The 21,805-nt window shown below is 49.6% G+C and overlaps 1 protein-coding gene and 1 long non-coding RNA gene across 2 annotated transcripts in view; one reads left to right on the forward strand and one right to left on the reverse strand.

Annotated features, from left to right (window-relative positions):
- Positions 1-1,356: 1,356 nt before the first annotated feature.
- Positions 1,357-5,447, reverse strand: LOC311189095. The gene is made up of 3 exons (XR_014617148.1): positions 4,869-5,447; positions 4,155-4,756; positions 1,357-1,748 (listed from the first exon to the last, which is right to left on the reverse strand). It is a non-coding gene; the product is annotated as an uncharacterized lncRNA (long non-coding RNA).
- A 4,038-nt stretch (positions 5,448-9,485) lies between these two features.
- RAB30 (RAB30, member RAS oncogene family) overlaps positions 9,486-21,805 on the forward strand; it is a 46,574-nt gene continuing 34,254 nt past the window's right edge. The window contains exon 1 of the mRNA XM_084265445.1: positions 9,486-9,546. The gene's annotated coding sequence lies outside the window, so the exon portion shown is untranslated. The remainder of the gene's footprint in view (positions 9,547-21,805) is intronic.

Here is a 21,805-nt window from a genome sequence, read left to right on the forward strand (position 1 = left end):
GCCTGTCCAGAGGAGAGACACAAATGATCAGAGGGCTGGAGCACCTCTCCTGTGAAGACAGGCTGAGAGACTTGGGCTTGTTCAGCCTGGAGAAGAGAAGTCTCCAGGGAGATCTTATAGCAGCCTTCCAGTACCTGAAAGGTGCCTATAGGAAAGTTGGGGAAGAACTGTTCCCGAGGCCATGGAGCAATAGGATGAGAGGTGATAGTTTTAAACTAGAAAAAGGGGACATTTAGGTTGGATATTAGGAAAAGTAGTTCTTCATTATGAGGGTGGTGGATCACTGGCACAGGTTGCCCCAGAGAGGTGATGAAGGCCCCACCCCTGGAGATATTCAATGTCAGGCTTGGTAGGGGCTCTGAGCAACCTGATCTAGTTACAGGTGTCCCTGCTCGCTCCAGGTGGGTCAGACCAGTTGGCCCTTCCAACCCAGTGCATTCAGTGACTCTATGATTCATCAATCCCCTAGCCCATTCATTCATTTCCATTTTACAAATTACTAATTTATGAAGTACAATATGCATTTTTAAGTTTATACAATACATAATGTATTTATAAATACCTGGGAACATATGCATATTGTATACAAAAATGTATTTACATATACATGTGTATGTAAAAGTGTATTTACATACATTTTATATACACATATGCCTATGTTCCCAGGTATTTAATATACATTCTTACTGTAAAATATTTTAAAATTATTTCCAATTTAATTATTCATAATTCCTAGTAAGCAAATGTGCTTTTTCTTCTCATTTGACCTGAAAGAATCAACTCTTTCCTCACCCAGCTGTGCCCAGGAGGTAGCACTGGGACAGCTCCTATTACTACCTACCCCGGAGAGGAGCTTTTTGTGGCCAGGAATTTGCAGGAGGCTGAAGGGACCTCACCAAATGAGCCAGTAAAGTCTGACTGCCCTTCACCCCGGTGGGACATACCATCCCTCAGCTGCGCAGCACCCTCCCACCAATTCAAATGAGGATTGCATCTGCCTCTACTTCTCCTCATTTGTTTTTCCAGAAAGGTTACCAGCAGCAATAACCTAACTCTTAGGGGACGCAATTAATACAGCTGACCTTCTCTGAAGCACAGCACAGCGAAGCCACAGCACACATTGAACAGCTGCCACCACGTCGCCCTTGCCACAGGAAGACCTTCACCATTAGCACAACACGGGCAGTACATCACACCCGCCTTTTAAGAGCTCATGGCAACAAAGCTGACTTCACTCCTATGAGCAGCACTGCAGAATCGGTGATCAAGGAATCGTAGGGGTTGGGAGGGACCTTGAGAGATCGATCACTGGGTCCAACTCCCCTACCTAAGCAGGTTCCCTAGGACAGGCTGCACAGGCTGGCGTCCAGACAGGTTTGGAATAGGTGATGTGGGAAACCGAGCTGGGCTTTTCATCTATCAAAACTGAAACATTTCAGTACCTAATTCTCTTGTTTTGCACATCTCCTCTGCCATTAAAGGGGTATTTGGCTACGTGTGCCAGGCTAACATAGCAGTGTAACTGCAATAAAGTAGTTCCACTGTAAGGATGTACCGGTACTCTCTGCAACAGTGAAAACACTTAGGGGAAAATGCTCTACATCTTACTCCAGCTCTCTTCTCCCATGGGGCTTTGTCTGGATTACATCTAGCAATCACAGGGCTGCTTACAGACATCAGGGTTCTCGAGCTGCTGCTGCCTGGTCAGGCGGTTACGTGCAGCTAAACATTTGGCTGAGTCATGAGACCTAAAACAGAGAGAGAGTTAACGAGAGCACGTGTATGCACAAGGGACACTGCTGCTTCCTCCCTCCCTCCCCCCCCCCCAAGAGAAACTGCATCCTCAGACACCGGATTTAATGAGACAGAGGTTCAGGCAACAAGCCCAAGAACTTGCCTTGCGCTGTTTGCACCTGGCCAACTATTTTTAGTGCCACGCTGTGAACGCTCTGAACCAGCTCACCGATCCGGGTTTTACAGAGTCACAAAACTACAAACCTCATCCGCTTCCACCCCGAGCCACAGCAAAGCACACACATTGCAGGGAGCGTGCCTAACACCCTGATGAAGACACTGATAGCTCCCTATGCTGCTCCAGACAGCCGTGCTGGCAGAAGGAACGGTGTACTGTGGCACAGGAGGGCAAAGGGCAGAAGATAACACTCAACTCCTTACATCAGCAATGCCAGCACAGCCCCTGCATTGTGCATGTCCCTGAGCTCAGTGAGGTGTGGTAACGTGCCTCCTGGGAATGCACACCCAGAACGGCTCTCCTGGATGCGAAACAACTGACACCAATGAATCCAGAACCTGACAGCAACAGTTCTTTCAGCAGTTTACACTGCCATACTGGTTTTGAAAAACCTCTCCTGTATTGCAGCACATCAGACCTGTAAAGACAAACATCTCCTCCTCACCTTCAAAGCCCCAGGTCTTGTGTGCACAGTGCAGCAAGGATCGGGAGGTTCTGGGTTGAGCAACTCAGCAGGAAAAGCACTCAACCCAGATCTCGACAAGAGCCACATGAGCCCCTTTCCCCCCCCAGTCGTGCAACAGGAAGCCCAGGGCTGTATGAACAGCTGCTGAATTTGCTGTGAGGAAGCGGCCAGCCTCATGCAAACCTGACCTATGTGGAGTGGGGCCAAGACCTGAAGGTTAGCTGCTTACTAGCAGTCTGCTACGTGACATCCTTCTGACACTGCACGTAGGTAACTTTACAGACCGGAGGCAAGTGAATGGAGCATGCGAGCGGAAACTTGGCCAGGAACCTGAGCTACTGTTGTTCCCAGTTTTCCATGAGGAGGTATTTGCAGAGAAACAGAAAACCCCAACAAACAAGAACTGATCAGGTGGTGGAAATGCCCCAACCAGCAATACTGTACAGAAAGGCTGAAAGTCCTGGTAAACTGCAGAGTCCAAAGCAAGGAGGTGGAGCAGATCAGGAATTCCAGCACAGTACAAGTTATCAAGTGCTGCTCTCCCAGGCGCCGTGTGTCTGGTCACAGTGCAGCGTTACTTACCCAGGGTTCCAGTGCTAGTTCAGTGGCAGGGTTTTCACAGAACAGATTTGACAGAAAATTCCCATTGTTAAATGTTTACCCAGGGTTATAGCTTTCACATTCTCCCTTTGTCCAACTCTTCCTTCCCACAAACCTCAAAACAAAATCAAGGGCAACAAGCAGTGCTGGAAGGTAGCTGTAACTGAAGATTGCCTGCCACAGCACCCATCCTTTTCCCAGGATGCATTCTTTCTAAGAAGGTACTTTAGTGGGTTTTTCCTTTCACCATTTATGTGACTAGTCAAAAAAACAGAGTCCTTGCTGCCTCCCACCTTATTTTTTTTTTTTTAAAGGAATAAAAGCTAGTGCCACGTGTGAGGATTTGCCAGTTCACCTACCACCTGCTGGGCAGAGACATGCGCAACAGCTGCACAGGATCGGTTTTATCACTACGTAATGGATCCACCCAGGATTAGCAGCAACTGGGGTCAGTCCACACCTAGTTGTCATCTCAGCATGCTGTCCCTACCACTGTATGTGATGCAGGGTGTAGTAAGCTCAGCGCTGAAGATGTCAGCCCACACAAGAAGTACCTCCGCACCAGCGTGGTCTCCGCTCCCACCGCCCCACGGGTGGGAGAGCCACTATCTTCAGTGCAGGGCTCAGGCAGGCAGGGCTGCCAGCCTTCAGCAGAGCAAGCACAGGGATTGCTTTTAAACCACATCTACTCCCATTTGATGATCATGGCTGTTTGTGTGGTTCTGGAGAGTTGCATACATGTTCTGAAGAGAAACATCTCCCTACAAGTGTATGGTTTTCAACAGCCATCTTCAGCCATCCCACCATGAAAGATGCACACATACACAGGTAGCAACCAGCTGCAAAATGTAGTCCTATGTCACTGTTCACCGAGTTCCCCCCCATGCTGTGTGTTCCCCAAAGGGGTTTCCTAGAGTTTCTTGTATACAAACTACCCATGTCTCTTGTCACAGCACCGTGACCACCACTTTTAAGTCCCCTATTCCCATCCCCATGCCCACTATCTACAAGAGAAGCAATCTCCTGGTTCAGAGTTGGATGAGTGCTCACTTAAATTCAAGGAAGCGAAGAGCCAGAAAGGAAAGTGTTTTTCTCTCTAGTAAAACAACCTCTTACAGCCCAGAGACCTGCAGACCCTCCCCTCTGTGTAACTGCTACTGAATTGCTGCCGTTTCAGCTGAAGAACAGGCCTGTGCTACCTGGAAAGGTTCTTGACTGCCCTTAGAGCACTCCTCTTGTGCTGAAAGAGAAAAAAACAAACCACTTTTATTATTAGTCACCAGAAATTTTTCAGAGCATCTTTACACACTTTTTTGGCCATGCAGGAATAGTAGATTCTTCCAGAAATTGGTTTAACAGCTGCCTTATGCACAGTTTCAGTGAGAACACTTAAAAAGGCACAGAAGCCTCCAAACCTTACCTTTTCCCAAGCTCTCCCCCTTTAAGAGCAAAGATACCATCACAGAAAAGAACATTAAGGTACCTCAAATCACCACAGCAATATACAAGTACTTACCTAATCTCACCTTTCACCTTGAAGCTCCACAGGAGACAAACAGAAGACCTTCACAGCAGCCTCCCAGCCTCCAGGATCAGAGTACTACCTTTAAGGTGAAAGAATTCACACCCTGCCCCCCAGACTTTGAAGCAGGCAGTGGGGCAGTGACACTTCAGTGCTCCTCCTTCCTCTGAGGACTGTGAACAACTGGGGTTTATAGCTGGGGTAATTGAGAAAATTGGATTTTAGAACAAAACTTCCGTGCCAAGACTAACATAGACGGTACCAACTGCCCCTAGAAACCACATTCCACTCTGAGCACACACTCTCACCTGGCTAGTTTCCACACCAGGAATTACCTAGTGATGATTTCAGGAACCCAGACAGCCCCACGTGCTGCCAGCTCTCCGTGCTGCACAGACATGGATGTTGGCACCATGACAACAGAACATCAGACACCTTAAAAATTACATTATCACACAACATTTGTATGCTTCATCTCAAATTCCTGTTTCTCATGCAGACTGTAGAGCTGGTGTCTGTATAGTGTCGAGCACAGGTTCAACTGACGGCATCAAACCCCTGAGGTTGTAAGAGCAAGAATGAATGTTGAGGTATGCAGCCACATTTCAACATACAGACTGAAACTCAGATTAAGTCATTTCTTCTTCAAGCAAAGCCATCAGACATTCCCTCTCCCCATCCTTATCTTTCACATCGCTCCTGTGGGGTCTTCGAGCCACTTCTCCTGGCCTTTGGGACACTAGGCGATTGCTTACCTGAGTCCACAGTGACCAAAAGCACTTCAGTACCAAAGACAACCCAGAGCTTTTGTGCACACACAAACACATCAGCTTCACAGGCTTGGGATGGCACAGACACAGAAATGAGTTGTCACTACCAGCACTAAACCACAGCATACCCCCACGTATGTCAGGAATGCCAGACGTGGGCTTGCAGTTCCACCGTCACCTTGCGCCTCCTCACAAGAAGTGCTGAGGAAGCTTCCCTCTGTGACCACACCACAAGTGTCTTGTGTGTCTTGCAATCAAGGTCTGTTGGTCAGGGGAGACTCAGTCCTCAGCAGTTTCAGGTAAACAGAGCCTCCAAGACTGAGACCCTCAGCACAGGTCTCATCACTAACACCTCTGATAAGCTGTGATCAGTAATACCTACCTAAGAACAAGCATCAGACACCCCTGAACTGGTGAATAATATACATGGAAAAGCACTGTCTCTTACATCAGACATTTGTTTGGGTAGCTTCTGAAGTGAATTCTGTTTTTCTACATCTCAATATGCTACAGCACCTCTTAGCCAAGACATCAGTGGCATCCACACCTCCCAATAAAGCCACGTGGTATAAACAATGAACTCAAGTTCCCTGTAAAGCAAGATACATCCTTGCCTCCTCCCCAGAGCAGCAGGGCTGATGGGAGGAAGGAGAGGAAGACACACAATCAGTCCAGGCAGCACCAGTTGCTTCTGCACCAGTGTAAGTAAGAAAGCACGCTGTCATTATGTCAGGAACTACCCTGGATGATGAGCTCACAGAAGGGGTTTCTTCCAGTTCTAGCAGAGGCAAGCAAGGCCCACTCCCCCTGCTGCAGTACTTACCATCACTGCTCCCGTCAGCTGCACATGCAACTTCTGTGACAGAACTCATCACGTCACTGCCCTTTCGTTTTCCACCCACCTACTCTAAAGGTATCAGCGTAGAGAAGAATCAGAAGTAGAAAAGAAAAGAGGGCTGCACTTGTAATGCAGCATTCTTCAGGCATTCTGAACTGCTACTGCAAGCGACAGCAGCACTACACGCCTTCCACACGCTTTCTCCTGTGACCAGTAGGGCAAATCCGGATGAGGTGGGGGTGGGAAGAGGCACCTCTTGTCCCAGGACACCGGGCATTTTACAGGAAGGCAAGCAACTGGTTCAGATTCTTTAACTGGAGAGAACTAGATTGAAAGACAGAGAAGAATGGCACACAGTGCTATAACATCAACAGATCTTGAAAGGCTGAGAGGTTCAGAGGAAGTAACTGCATCATAAAATACCTCATGACATCCTTCCTCCACCACTCAAGTGTATCCTGGGGCAGACAGACTACTTTGTGTAGTTACTGTGAAGTAGTATCCTGAGCAAATGCATCATACTTACCTCCAGGAGGAGCCAAAGCATGAAATAAGAACATGTAACCCAATTTTTCCTGAGCTATACCACTACTGGACTTTAGCCAAGGCTTCCAGTGAGCCTGTGAAACTCCTCACAGCTCTTGTCGATAGAGTATCTTCTTGAAGCAATAAAATACTTTATTTCACAGGAATCAGCTGTAACTAAAAAGAGTGTTATTTCACAAGCCATACAATACTTTCAGTGCCCTCCCTTCCAATTCTGAGCAAAGAGCTTGTACACATTATTTCAGAGAACTCCAGTCCCCTTAAGCCCATCAGAGATATAATTAATCACTCATTTGTCGAGCAGATCATTCCCCATTCCCTGACAGAGACAAGAACAAGCAAGGATCACATTCAGAGAAGTCTACAACCCGCTGCTCAAAATCTAGTCTACCTCCTACACGCCAGCTGGATGGTAGGCTGAAACCCAGACAGCAGCTAGTCAGCTGGCTAAGCCATGCAAACACCAGGCAGCAAACACAGGTAAGAAAACAGGGAAACAAGGGAGCTTGACTGCTCCCATACCATAGAATCACTATGCTGGAAAAGACCTTTGAGATCATCAAGTCCAACCATACCCATCATCTATTAAACCTTATCTCTGAGCAACTCATCTACCTGTCACTTAAATACATCCAGGGTCAGTGACTCGACCCTCTCCCTGGGCAGCCTGTTCCAGTGCCAGACAACCCTTTCAGTGAAAAACTTTTTCCTAATATCTAACCTGAACCTGCCCTGGACCAGCTTCAGCCCATTCCCCCTCATCCTATCACCCCCTACTTGGGCAAAGAGAGCAACAAACACCTCTCTACAACCTCCTTTCAGGTAATCGTAGGTAGTGATAGGGTCTCCCCTCAGCGTCCTCTTCTCCAGGCTTAACAACCCCAGCTCCCTCTGGACATGCTCCAGGACCTCGATGTCTTTCTTGTAGTGAGGAGCCCAGAACTGGGCACAGCAGTCGAGGTGCGGCCTCACCAATACCGAGCACAGGGGCACAATCACCTCCCTGGACCTGCCGGCCACACTGTTTCTGACACAAGCCAAGATGCCATTGGCATTCCTGGCCACAAAGGATGGGAGAGGCCTCACATCTCATCCATTCTCTCGGCTTTCTGAGGGCTGATTTACGTCTCTATGGACACACTGAGGACAGCTGCCTTCAGGAGGGAGCAAAGCTCCTCCTGCTGGAAACACCAAGCAACGCACCTATGACAGCCAAGCGGTTATCGGCAGAGCCACAGCCCTTCGGCGCGCCCCAGCGCAGCAAGCACAGGCTGTCTGTCACCCGCCGTGTGACAAGGGCACGTCCCAGCCGCTCCCTGCCCAAGGCCTCCCCCGCCGAGGCCAGGCCCTGCGCTACGAACCGCGATCCCGGGCGAGGCCCGAGCACCTCGGCGGCTGCAGCACACACTTCCCCCCCGCCCCTCTCCCCGACTCCTCGCACAGGGTCCCTCACCCCGGAGAGCAACACCCCAAAGGCCACCGGGGCCGCCCCGGTTCCCCGCACGGTATACGGCAGCCTCCCGCCTAGCGCCGCCCCGGCCTCGCCACGCACCGCGGCCGCCTGCCCTCACCGCTGGCCGGCGGCCCTTCAGCCGCCCCCAGCTCCTTCCAGAGACCCATCGCAGCGGCCCCCGCCCGCCTCCGGGCCCCCGCCGTCGCGCCAAGGGGGCGAGCCCCGGGACCGGGCTCCTCCGCCCCCCACCCACCCCCGTGACGAGGCGCTGCCCTACCCAGGGCCGGCAGACACCGAAGGGCAACCGGCCACTGCGCCACGTCCCTCGGGGCCCTCCACAACCCACCGCGCCGCTCGGCTTCCCCCTACCTCAGCCTCCCCCTTCCCTCAGCCCCTCGCACGAACTCTCTCCGCTCCCTAAACGAACACCCGCGTCCCAGCCTCCTCCTTCTCCTCCTCCGACATCTCAACCCGGTACCCCGGCCGCTCCTCCCGAACTAAAAGCGTCTCACGCCATCAACATGGCGGCGGCTGACACTACCTCCTCCCCCACCCCTCCGCTTCCCACAGCGGCCGCACGGCGCGGAGCCTGACGGGAAACTGAGTCCACGCCCCGCACCCCACCGCCCGGAACCGCTCGCAGGGAACTACAAGCCCCAGACGTCCGCGCTGCTGGCGGGCGCCAGCCAATGGGAAGGCGGCGGTGCGGCCGCTCACTCCGCCCCGGCGGGCGAGAGGGGTGATGTCATTGCCCAGCGGGCGGCCGCGGGGGCGCGCCGCCGTTCATTGTGCTCTGCCGGTGCCGCCTCCCGTTGCCGCTGCCAGCGCCGGCCACGGCGGGGGGGGGGGCCCCCCGCTCCTGCTCTGGCCCCTTAGCACCGGCTCGGGGCGGCCCCGCTCCTGCGCCAGCCTACGGGGTCTGCCCTGCAGCGGGGGCGGCTCCGCGCCCGTCCCCGAAGGGGGCTTCCGTGCGCGGAGCTCCGCTGTCCCCGTCCCGGGGAGGGGGCCTGTGCTGCCCTGCCCCGGGGGTGGCTCGGCACCCGTCCCGGGGGGAGGGCTGCGCCTCACGGGAAGGTGGGCTCAGCACCCGTCCCCGCGCGGCGCTGCTTTGCGCCTATCCCAGGGAGCTGCTCTGCACCGGGTGGGTGGCCGGGACCCATCCCCGGGGGAGCGGGCTGCCTCGCAGCCGTCCCCGGGGGGGCTGCACCGCGCCGACTCAGCACTAACCCCCGGCAGTGTGGGGGCTGCACCGCGCCCAGCCCCGCTCTGCCCATCGCGGGGCGGCCCGGCGCTGCCAGCCTCCTTCCATCGCCGGTGACCGGCTCCTGGCTCCCGCCTCGTTTTATGGTCGTGGAGGGGGAGGACAAATCCCAAACCAGGTGAGTTCTGCGCCCCTCTTATTTGTGTGTGTGTTTTCCCTCCCCCTCTTACCCCCTCCTAACCCCCCCTCATCCCCCGATGCGTTTTCCCGCACCGTGTCTTCCCCAGCGGGAGAAGCGCTGCCGAGCGGGGTCGCCCCGCCTTTCCCCGGCACTGCCGAACACCTTCCCCCCTCATCCCCCCCCTCGAATGAAGGAAATAACCCCGGAGATGCGTACCCCTGCCCATCCTTCGGGCCCGGCGGGTAGGTGCGTCCCCGCCTTGGCGCGACCTCCGCGTCTCGCAGCCTCCGGGAAACTCCCGTAACTTCGGGATGCTCCGGATGCCCCGAAATAACGCGGTCCGGAATGGCGGGCACCGAGGGGGAGGCCCTGTCCCGTTTGCCTCCTGCACTGTGTCCTAGTGAAAAATCAGATGGGTTTTTAATTGTTAAGTGTTGCTGAGCGCCTGTGAGACCCGGGGTTGCGGGGGGGGGTGGGGGGTGGGGAGACGAACGGGACGAGTAATGATATATCTATATATCTATGTATATATACACACAATCTTTTACGAGGTTGAATAAGCAAAGTCTGTTTGAAGATGGTTTTGGGGGTGCTGGTGTGCTACGTTGTGCAACTTCTGTGTTTTGACACCCTGGTTTGGGGGAATGGGGGGGATTTGAGCCGGGCTGGCTGCTCTGGCTGTGGGCAGTCGGTCCTGCTTTCTGTTCCAAGTTGCGTCTGAAGAACTGCTGGTTGGACAGCCTGATGGCTTATTTCAACTCCCAAATCATCGCTCTGGGGTTGTTGGGGTTTTTTCCCCCCCTTTTCCTGTAAATACAAGAAGTGTGAGTATAGAACTTTGTAAGAACTTTGTGGTCCAGTAGAGCTTTGTTTCAGCGTGGCTTTCTTCTTTCTCTCCCTTTTCCTTTCTGTTGGTGAGGTGGGGTTCAGATCCTTGCTTGAAGGATGTTAGTGCAAGACCCTTTTTCCTTAGTGCACAACATCAGAAGGTTTCATCCCCTTCTACAGCTACGGTACCATTGTAATTGCTCGTGGACCTCTAATTTCGTGCTGGTGGCAGTGAAAAGCGTGCACGCAGAGGGGGTCTCACTTGCCTCAAATCTGGCAGCATCTCTCAGTGCCCTTTAAAGTTAATCCGCTCCAAAGCCAGACTTGGAGGCTGTTCTGAGAGCAGGAAGAGAGCGTGTGGCTGAGCTGATATTTTTAATTTATTTTTTTTCCCCTGCGTATTTGCTTCTGCGCTTCTCTTGTGTAACTGGCACCGCGTGTCCTCTGGCAGCCTCTCCCTGAAATCCCAGCGCTGGGGGGGGGACGGGACGGGGTGACATGAGTGCAGTGGGGACAATGCAAGTCCCTGTTTGGTTTGATCAAAGTGTTTGTAAACACCGAGGCGGTGGTTCGGGGTGTCCGTGGGCGATGTGTGGCGCGTTACAGCCTCCCCTCTTCCAGTGGGATAAACACGCTGCATCCACACCTCCTCCTTGCATTTATTTTATCTGTGGTTTTTCCTTCCTTTCCCTTTGTTACTGACTCACAGGGGAAGGACAAAAGTGTGTGCAGGACTTGCCTTTGTTCTGTTGGGGGTTTTTTAAACATTTTTATTTCCTGGCATGGCATTTTCATCTTTATTTTAAAGGGGAGGGAATGGGTAATCTAATAGAGAGCTTCCCGTCTTGGCTGCAAGAGGAGAAGTTTTATAGGAGTGATTTTTCATTAGCAGCGGAGTTGAAAGCACTGGAAGTGAAGTGATAATTTGAAAGTGGAGCCTGGGAATTGTTCTGGGGAAATAGTGATACAGAAGCTGGAGAAAACAAGTGGGGAATCCATCCATGGCCAGGGATTTAGCGATGCAGTTTTTGTCATGTCCCTGATTTTATTCGCAGAATCACAATGTTGGAAAAGACTTTTAAGATCATCAAGTCCAACCACTCCTGTCCTGTGCTAAACCATATCCCCAAGTACCTCATCTACCCATCTTTTAAACACATCCAGGGTCAGTCACTCAACCCCCTCCCTGGGCAGCCTGTTCCAGGCCCTGACAACTCTTTCACTGAAGTATTTTTTCCTGACATCCAATCTGACCCTGCCCTGGTGCAGCTTCGTGCCATTTCCCCTTGTCCCATCTGCTGTCACCTGGTTGAAGAGACCATCTCCCACCTCTCTACACCCTCCTGTCAGGTAATTGTAGGCAGTGATAAGGTCTCCCCTCAGCTTCCTCGTTTTCAGGCTCTTCTCCACTCTCATCTTTCTGTATCTGTCCTCACAAATGCATATGGGTATTTGTGCTAGGTTTGTTATTCTTCCAAATTTCCAGAGTTTCGAAAGACTTGTGACAGTGTTGTCCTTACACAGTAGCGTTTTCAAGCCGTGTTAATGCTACAGTGAGAAGCAGATTAAAAATGTAGCTGAGAGCCCTGCTGCTGGGGAGGTGAAATTTTGCCTTGCAAGACCACAAATACAGATATGTGAAAATGGACCCAAAGCTGCAGCTCGCTCAATAGATGAGTGATTGCTGTGAAAAAGCACAGATGAGCTAAGGAGCCCTTCCTCTTGAGTAATTGGAGTCCTGATCCTGCAATGTGTGCGTTTGCTGTGGTTTAAGGAGTCCCGAGATGCCAGTTGCTGGAAGCAGAGAGAGTATCCCAGGAAGGCAGCACTAAATGTTTCCTCTGGTCTTTTACTTCCCCCTCACCCCCTCAATTTCTTACTAGTGGCCAGTTTCTGAAAGGGCATTCAGGGCTAGATGGTCTCGGGGTTGTGCTCTGCACAGTTTTCATGGATTTTAATCCTGGTTTTAATCAAATTTGGTTTAGTGCTGGCTTAGTAAAGCCAGAAGTCACATCTTTGCCAGTTGGCTTTATCAACACAGCCTGTGTACCCTGTGCTGTTATTAAATTACTCATCCCAGAGTTGTCACAGAAAGAGGTTCAAGCTGCCCTGGGGTGTTGGGGTGTCTCCCAGCCTCATGTATGGGGGGACCCAGAGGCTGATTGAGCAGTGAGAGGGAGCTGGGTTGGCCTTACTTTCTTCTCTGTTCCAGAGCTGAGCTATGAGGGGACAGTGATTTCTGTAGCCTGGAGCTGGGGTCCGGAGAGGCAAGCGGAGTTCTCAAGAGAGATGAAGTTCTCAGGGGTGGATGAAGAAAGCTCTTTGGGGAGGAAATGAGCAGTCACTTCCCAAATGGGTGTGGGGAGGGAAGGTGAGAATTGGGCAGCAGGAGAAAGGTGTCTGTGAGCAAGTTGATCTTCCGTTTGTCGCCTTCCTGTGAAAAAGCTTTCCTCTGTTAGCAGACTTATGCTGTCTCCCCAGGCCCAGATGAAGGTGGTAGGTGTTGCTTACAGCCTGTGTTGGAGTGCTGTGGCTCTCTAATGCTCTCTAGAGCCCTTGGTTTTAGCTCTGGAGCTGCCCTGTGTTGGTCTTTGCTGTGAGAACCCATCAATTGACAATTGCTTGCTTGAAGTTTTGTGGCATGTCCCAGGTAGGTGTATCTGTGGGTGGGGTATGGGGTTGTTGGCACTTCCTTATTTTTCCATAAAATATAGCCAAACAAGAAATGGTAGTAGCTGGGAATTGGATAATTTCCCTTCCTAATTTTAAGACATACTGCCTTTTTTTTAGGGCAAGGCCAGCAGTTTGAGTGTTAGCCTTGCTCTTGGCAAGTACAGGAGGAGGAGCAGGGAATATGCTGGGTGCTAGTTTGTGCGTGTCACCAGATACCCACCCAGGCGAGATGAAAGCTCAAGAGAGTTTAGTTTCAAGAGTGTGTCTGGCATGGCAGGAGTGCAGAAAAGTAGCACAAGGTGGGTGTACCTCACAGTGGGGACGTTGAACAAAGATGCTTGGATGGATGCTTGCAAGGCTTTGGAGTAGGATGGATGTTACGGATGAGTTTTCGACACCAAAAGCATCTGCCTGGTTGGAGAGAACTTGGGGGAGAGATCACAGAAGCACAAGGTTGGAAAAAGACCTTTAAGATCATCAAGTCCAACCATTCCTGTCCTATGCTAAACCATATCCCTAAGTACCTCATTTACCCTTTTTTAAACACATCAAGGGATGGTGACTCAACCACCTCCCTGTGCAGCCTGTTCCAGGCCCTGACAACTCTTTCAGATGCTCAGCAACAGCCCTGCTTTGGCTGGAAGACAGAGGAGATGACTGAAGGCCCTGTTTTGATTGACTCTCTAGTTTCTGTAATTTAATTTTGCAGCAAGTCATTTAGCTCCCCATCCCTCCACCCCCAGTGATTTTGCCCATAACTAACTAAATCCTCATTTTATTTTTAATGGCTCTCTTGTAGTGGGATAGAGCCAATCTGTCATGTTTGTCCTGTTAGATATCAGGAAGAATTTCTTTACTGAAAAGGTAGTTCAAGTATTGGAACAGGCTGCCCAGGGAAGTGGTGGAGTCACCATTCCAGGAAGGATTTAAAAGGTGTGCAGATTTTGTGCTTGAGGACATGATCTAGACATGGACTAGGCAGGGTTAGGCTGTGGTTGGACTCGATCTAAAGGGTCTCTTCCGACCCAGTTGATACTATGATTCATAGAATTCCTTCTTCTCTACTCTGCCCTGGTCAGGCCCCACCTGGAATATTGTGTCCAGTTCTGGGCTCCCTGGTATAAAAAAGACAGGGATCTCCTGGAGAGAGTCCAGAGGAGGGCTACGAAGATGATTAAGGGCCTGGAGCATCTCCCCTATGAGGAAAGGCTGAGTGAGCTGGAACTGTTCAGCCTGGAGAAAAGAAGACTGAGAGGGGATTTGACCCATGTTTATAAATATCTGAAGTGTGGGACACGGGGAAATGGCCAGCCTCTTCTCAGTGGTCTGTGGGGACAGGACAAGGGGCAATGGCCTCAAGTTGGAGCACAGGAAGTTCTACACCAATTTGTGGAAGAACTTTTTTCCAGTGAGGGTGACAGAGCCCTGGGACAGGCTGCCCAGGGGGATATGCAAGACCCATCTGGAGACCTATCTGTGCAACCTGTCCTAGGGACCCTGCTTTGGCAGGGGGTTGGACTCGATGATCTCTGGAGGTCCCTTCCAACCCCTATGATTCTGTGATATCATACTGGTCAGCCTGTGCTTAAACCATCAATTTAAACTGGGAGGGGATTGACTCAAATATTCCTCAGGTGCTTTTAATGTTGAAATGATTAGAGCAGAACACTAAAATCACTGCCAGTATTTAAACAGAACCGAGACCACATTAAAGCCTGTTGCTGGTGCAGTAGCTTCACAACTGATCTGTGCTGTTGGCCCTGCCTAAGGTGGTACTGAGTCTTGTGGTGTAATGTCATTCAATTAAAAACAGTTAGAAAGCTTTGTGGCACTGAGCTGGAGATGGATGTTCAGGCTGCGAACAGCTCGAGGCTGACTTGCTATTTGTCACTGTGCCTCTCCTGGAGTCACTTCTTAGACTATGCTGCGCTCCTGTCTGCAGAGCTGCACTCTGCCCTAATATACTTAAGGCAAAATTTAAAGCTCCTGTTTAACCTAGCTGTTAGTTTCCTGAGGTAATCAAAGGATACTTGTACGAACAGAGTAGAGAACCTCCAGTAACATCTGGCTTTGCTTGGTATCGATAGAGCCTTGTGGAAATCTGCTGCTGGTTGGGGGTTTTTTTTGAGGATCACAGGATGCCCTGTTTATTTTCTTTCCTTTTTAGCAGAAATGCTTTCTTTTAGGGACTGCTGAACTAAGTTAACTGTAACTTTTGAGTATCTGAATAGTGTTTTCTTTTAGACCTTGAGAAGAGCAAAGGGAAGAGAGAAGAGGAAGGGGGGAGGAAAGGCAGTGCTGGCATGAAAAAAAGATGAGCTTGCACATGGTTTCTCAAAAGACTCTATCCTGCAGGGTGAGCTTAAAAGGAGTGTGAGGGAAAGGTGTTAGAGAGATGCCAAAGTGTACTGAAGTCAAGCAGTGCTTGGGTAACTCTGTTCTGCTAAAGATGCTCTCCATGGGGTGAGGGACTTAATGCTTGGCCCCAGCAGTGTGACCTGCTGATGCTCGTCTGTAATGAAGGTACTGAAAAGTAAACTCTGCTTTCTTTTTGTTCAGCAATAGGTAGCTACTCAAAGGGCAGCATGTGTGTATTTAAAGTGGGAGTATTTATTGATGTAAGTCCAGCCTGTTACTTGCAAAAGGGAATTATGGTGGAGCTACCATCCCCTAGACCGATGCTGAGCCTTGATGCTGGTCAGTTGGGAACAGTGGAAAAAAATAAATCTGATTGTGCATGAGACTCTTACATCCCACAGTAGCAATCAGAATATGGGCTTGCCAGAGTGTTTTGGACTGAGCCCCTCACATGGGGGGAAAAAAAGGCGCTTTTATTGCTTCAGCAGGAGGAATCGTTCCCTCACCTGACTGGGGAAGTGTGGGATCCTTCCCCAGAGTAATCACATGGTTAGAACAGAATTTTGAGGGTGATGAGGCCCTGGCATAGGTTGCCCAGAGAAGCTGGGGCTGCCCCTGGATCCCTGGCAGGGTTCAAGGCCAAGTTGAATGGGGCTTTGGGCACCCTGGGCTGGTGGAGGGTGTCCCTGCCCATGTCAGGGGGTTGGAACTAGATGGGCTTTGAGGTCCCTTCCCATCCAAACCAGTCTGGGATTCTGTATTTTCAGTTGGAAGGGACCTAGAAGGATCACTCAGTCCAGCAGCCTGACCACAAGTTAAAGGATGTTGGTAAGGACTCTGTCTAAATGTCTCTTAAACACTAAGGCTGGGGTTGTTGACCCCTCTGTAGGAACCTGTTCCACTGTTCACAGAATCGCAAGGTTGGAAAAGACTATTAAGATCAAGTCCAACCATTCCCATCCTAAGCTAAACCATATCCCTAAATACCTCATCTACCCGTCTGTTAAACACATCCAGGGTCAGTCTCTCAACCCCCACCCTGGGCAGCCTGTTCCAGGCCCTGACAACTCTTTCAGTAAATTTTTTTCCTAACTTCTAATCTGACCCTGCCCTGGTGCAGCTTCATGACATTTCCCCTTGTCCTATCTCCTGTCACCTGGCTGAAGAGACCATCACCCACCTCTCTACACCCTCCTGTCAGGTAGTTGTAGACAGTGATAAGGTCTCCCCTCAGCCTCCTCTTCTCCAGGCTAAACATCCCCAGCTCCCTCAGCCGGTCCTCATATGATTTGCCCTCCAGCCCCTTCACCAGCCTGGTTGCCCTTCTCTGGACTCACTCCAGGACCTCAATATCCTTGTGGTGAGTGGCCCAGAACTGGACACAGTACTAGAGGTGCAGCCTCACCAGTGCTGAGTACAGGGACACAATCACCTCTCTGGACCTACTGGCCATCAAAGACCAAGTGAAAGGGATTGCCAGGATTTGAAAAGCAACCATGTTGCTAAACCCCACCCCGAGATCGTGGGTTTGCTGTGCTGTGAAGAATGCTTTCAGCAGTGAAAAGCTGACTTGAAAAATAATCGTTAGCACTTCTCTGTGATTTAAATTTCATTGCCTGAACTTAGAGTAATGGAAAAGAGATCAGTCAAGGCTTTTTATCTAACAAGATTGTAAAGGAAGCCAGCTTCGTGTCTAATTAGTGACATGTTCTCCATGGTGCCATCTCTTATGTTTTCAGGGTCTAACGCCTGGTGTTTTCATGACAGTTGTGGCTGCAGCATGGGAATATTTACTTAAAATAACATCCTTTCTGAAAAACACAGTAAGACAATCTTGTATACAGATTTATTTCTGAGACAACCTGAATTCTTGCTGGTGACCTCAAGAAATCCCCAAAGGGGTCTCTGTGCTGTGTGGTCTTATTTTCCTGTTGCTTTCTGCTGATAGAAGGGAGTCTTAAACTTTGTCTTCTCCCACACTGGGGCTTGAAGCTTTATTATGATGGCTACTGAACTTGATTAACTGAGAGAGATGACTGCCACCTAAAAAAAAAAAAATCTTTTGTTTTCCTGTTGCTTTTCATAGAATCATAGACTGGTCTGGGTTGGAAGGGACCCCAAGGATCATAGAGCTCCAACCCCCCTGCCACAGGCAGGGACACCAACCTCCAGGCCTGGATCTACACAAGGTTGCCCAGGGCCCCATCCAACCTGGCTTTGAACACCTCCAGGGATGGGGCATCCACCACCTCTCTGGGCAGCCTGTTCCAGCACCTCACCACTCTCTCTGTAAAAAACTTCCCCCTAATATCTAATCTAAACCTTCCCTCCTTTAGTATTAGTCCATTCCCCCTTGTCCTGCCATTGTCTACCCTATTAAAAAGTTGAATCCCCTCCCGTTTATACGCTCCCTTCACACTTTTGTAGCTATTAACTCAAAGACTTGAAAAATAAATGCAGGGTTGAGTTATTTGGTATCCCTGTTACATCCTTTGGAGAAATCGGATTATTCCATCCGGATACAAGTCATATTTGGATGTGAGAATCAGGTAGCCTTTCCCTTTCATCCTGAAATTGCTGGGGGGGGGTATCAGTTCAGTTTTGCGTATTGGGGGAAAAAAGATTAAGAGAAATAACATCAGTGGTTTCAGTCTTACATCTCCTGTGAAGTTGGCGGTGCAGCCTGTCCTGTGGAGAAAAGGTATTAACTTGGATAAACCTGCAGCAATGAGTTCAATTAAAACCTCAGCAAAGACTGGAGAAATCTGTAGCTTTCACAGGAGGGATGGGATTTGGAATCATAGAATCACTGCCAGCTCTTGGGAAGTTTCTCATCCACCAGAACCCCAGGTCCTTCTCAGTAGAGCTAATCTCAAGGAGCTTCTCTCCCAGTCTGTGTGTATGTCTGGGATTCCTCCAGCCCAAGTCCAGCACCTCGCACTTTGCAGTGTTGAACCTCATTAGGTTCATCTGGCCCCACCTTTCCAGCCTGTCAAGATCCCTCTGGATGGCTTCCTTTCCTTCTATTGTGTCAACCACACCACTCAGCTGGGTGTCCTCAGCAAATTTGCTGAAGTTGCACTCAATTCCATCATCAATGTCATTGATAAAGATGTTAAAGAGTACTGATCCCAAGACAGACCAGTTTGGGATTTCTGCATGTCTCTGGGCTGCTGAGGACCCCGGGATGGCTGTTTTCAGCATCAGGTTCCGCATCCTGGTTGACTGGAGGTATAGCTGCATGTTCAATCTGTGTGATGATGTGTTTGGGCTCTGCTGCTCACCTCTGTAATCCTTATTTCTATGGTGTAACTACAGGAAAGTGCTCTGAAGGGGTCATTTTAACCCAGTTTGCAGCTAGTTCTAGGATTTCTGTCTAAAATCTGCTCCGTTGAAGTGAATATCTGCACCGCCACAGTTACTCCTGTCGTGTGGCCAATAGCTGCCTCCTGTCCGTTGCCAACAGAAGAACGTGGCACCCGCTAATTCCTTATGTATCAGATAACATTGAAAAAAATCCCCACTGTAAATGTTTATGCTTGGGAGCATTAGGTAGTTATGGGGTGATTCTTGGACAATGTTGTGTCTGTGAAAAACCAGCCCCAAAAATTCACGCGGCGACTGTATCTGAGCTGTGTGTACCAGAAGCTTGAAACATCAGAAGCAAAGCCGGCGCCTGACTCCTCTATTGCATTTGTCCTTGTTCTGAACAATTTGTTCCTTCTAAAAAGGGAACTGTGCCCATTTTCTTCAAGCACAGCACTCACATTTCTAAAATATGGTAGTAGCGTTTTGCTCGGATATATGGCTGGATGATGTGCCTTGTGCACGTAGAAAACTCCCAAATAAACCTGTTTCTGTTAACTCTTTAATAGCAGTAGGCAAAAGGGAATTTCTAGACTCGAGCTATTAACTCCAGGATTTCTGCTCGACCTATTTGGGAGAGGGAGGTGTGAGCCTGCAGCTCGTCCAGGAACCACTTTGTGGTATCGAAGGTGCGAGGTTTCCTCTTGTGTTGTGTCCTCCTGTTGGGTGTTGCCATGCCCCAACTATCTCTTGCAGGGATGTAGTGTGTGTTCCATGCAGGAACAGATGGTTTCTTTTTAGCAGTTGCTAACCCCGAATTCTGAAGTCTCTTTTGCCTCCCCCTAAGCTGGAAAGCAAACTTAAATATATGGATCTTGTGTTTCTGGGGAACTTCTCAGTATTTCGGTTTTTGTTTGTAAACTCTGGAAACTACTTTTGTTAATCAGAGACTACCCTGAGTTGGAAGGGACCCATAAGGATCATAGAGTCCAACTCCTGGCTCCACACAGGACAGTGTGTGTTGTAATGCAGAGATTTGCCCTCTACTAGGAAACACATACATTTTTAAAGTAGTACTTCTGTTATCCTGAAGAAAAACTGTGTCTTGGTGCACTTGCACTTATCTGTGCAGGTGGTTGGTCCCTTGTCCTGGTTTTGGTCAGGATGGAGTTAACTTCTTTTGTAGCAGCGAGTGGAATGCTGTGTTTGGGTGTTAAAATGAAAGCAGTGCTGATAACACCCTGATGGTTTTAGTTGTGGTCAAGCAGTCAAGGACTTTTTCAGTTCTCCATATTTCTCTTTTAATGAGAAAGGAAGGGACGAAGCTAGGACAGGTGACCCAAACAGGCCAAAGAGAGTATTCCATGCCAATCACATCATGCTCAGTATAAAAGGGAGCTGATGGGAAGAGGAGGGGGTGGCTCCAGGACGCATGGTTTTTGGGGGACGGTCGGGTTCCGGGACGGCTCTGGGTGGCACGGCCCAAGTTGTGGGTTCGGTAAGAAACTGCATTGTGTATTTTTGCTCTAAAGTCCTGTTAGCATTGTTATATTTTAGCCTTCTGCTATTTTAGTAAACTATCCTTATCCCAACCCACGGGCTTTTGGTTTCTTGGTTTTGGGGTTGTCATTTGCCCCTTCCTTTTCCCTTCCCTTGCCTCACACACCATCCCCCTTCCCCCTCTTCTCCCCCTCCTCTTTTCCTTTAAAGAGCAGGCAGCTGCATGGATCTTGGCTCTCAGCTGGGGTGAAACCACGACATCCCTGCATGTCACCAGGAAGCATTCACAGAAGTGACCTCAAATGTATGACCTGTGAGATGTGTCTGAGGGCTTACCTTGGACATACCTGGGCTGTAGATGCTTGAGATTCCCTGTCCTGTTTATGATGATTATGGACCATTTGTGAACTTCCTACTGTGGGTGTGACTATAGTATGGGCAGTTTTATAAAGCTCCTTCTCAAGCTGCTGCCTGGCTGACGACATTTGCGTTTTCATGCTAGACTTGTAGAATGGTCTGGGTTGGAAGGGACCCCAAGGATCACAGAGTTCCAACCCCCCTGCCACAGGCAGGGACACCAACCTCCAGGCCTGGATCTACACAAGGTTGCCCAGGGCCCCATCCAACCTGGCCTTGAACACCTCCAGGGATGGGGAATCCATCAGTAACTTCACCTTGTTCCTCACAAACCTTCAGTCTTTTGTTGATGGCTGTCGCGTTTATATCAGTGTTGTCCCTCTCCTGTTATGCCTTTGGATTGGGAAACCACTTGGTTAAAGCCAATCTTAAAATCATTCTTAAAATCATTGTTTTTGCTGGATGCATTACTTTGGTGCCACATCCCCAGATTGAGTCATTTTTCAGCCATTAAGTTGGTCATTGGTATTCAATAATAACAATAACAATGATAATAAAAGAATCTTTAAACCAACCCCCCCCTAGTTAGAAATACAGAACTGAAGAAATTCAAATTATTTGGGGATTTTTTTTTTTAGTAATGACTTGCACATCAAAACAAGCAAGGAAAGCGTTCGTTGTGGGCTGAGGCTAATTCCCTTAGAATAAAGGAGGCTGATTGTGAAATAAATATTAAATAAAGTGTCTCATTAAGGTCTGCAGTTTTACAAAAGCTGTCGCCACAGGGAGGAAAAACCTGGCGTGAAGTAGTGTTTGTTTACTGCAGCTGTCAGTCATCGCGGCAGTGAGCGCGCCGCGTCAATTTTCGGAGTAGCCATTAGTAACTAGGCCATCCCGCTTAAATGTCAAACTCCTTGTTGGAAAAAGGTGTGAAGCTCCATAAAAATTCTTTCCCTCTTGTTAACACATCTTTCACAACGTTCCTCATTTTGCTGGATGACATCAGCTCTCGGAGACATAGAAGAAGGCTTTAAAAATATTGCCTGGGGAATGTTGGGTGGTGCTTAGCTATTGAGTTTAGTTATGTGTGTGTCACACTCTGCAGGTCTCATCCATTCCCAGGTCAGCCTCTGAGGAGGTTTTTGAGCTGTTTTATCTCTCTTTGATTGTTCCTGTAGTTATGTAAATATTGGATTTTATTATCCACAGTGAGGCCTTTGGGGATAGGGCTTTG

This window comes from Gallinula chloropus (genome assembly GCF_964237585.1).
Source record: "Gallinula chloropus genome assembly, chromosome: 1".
In the NCBI taxonomy this organism is placed as follows: Eukaryota; Metazoa; Chordata; class Aves; order Gruiformes; family Rallidae; genus Gallinula; species Gallinula chloropus.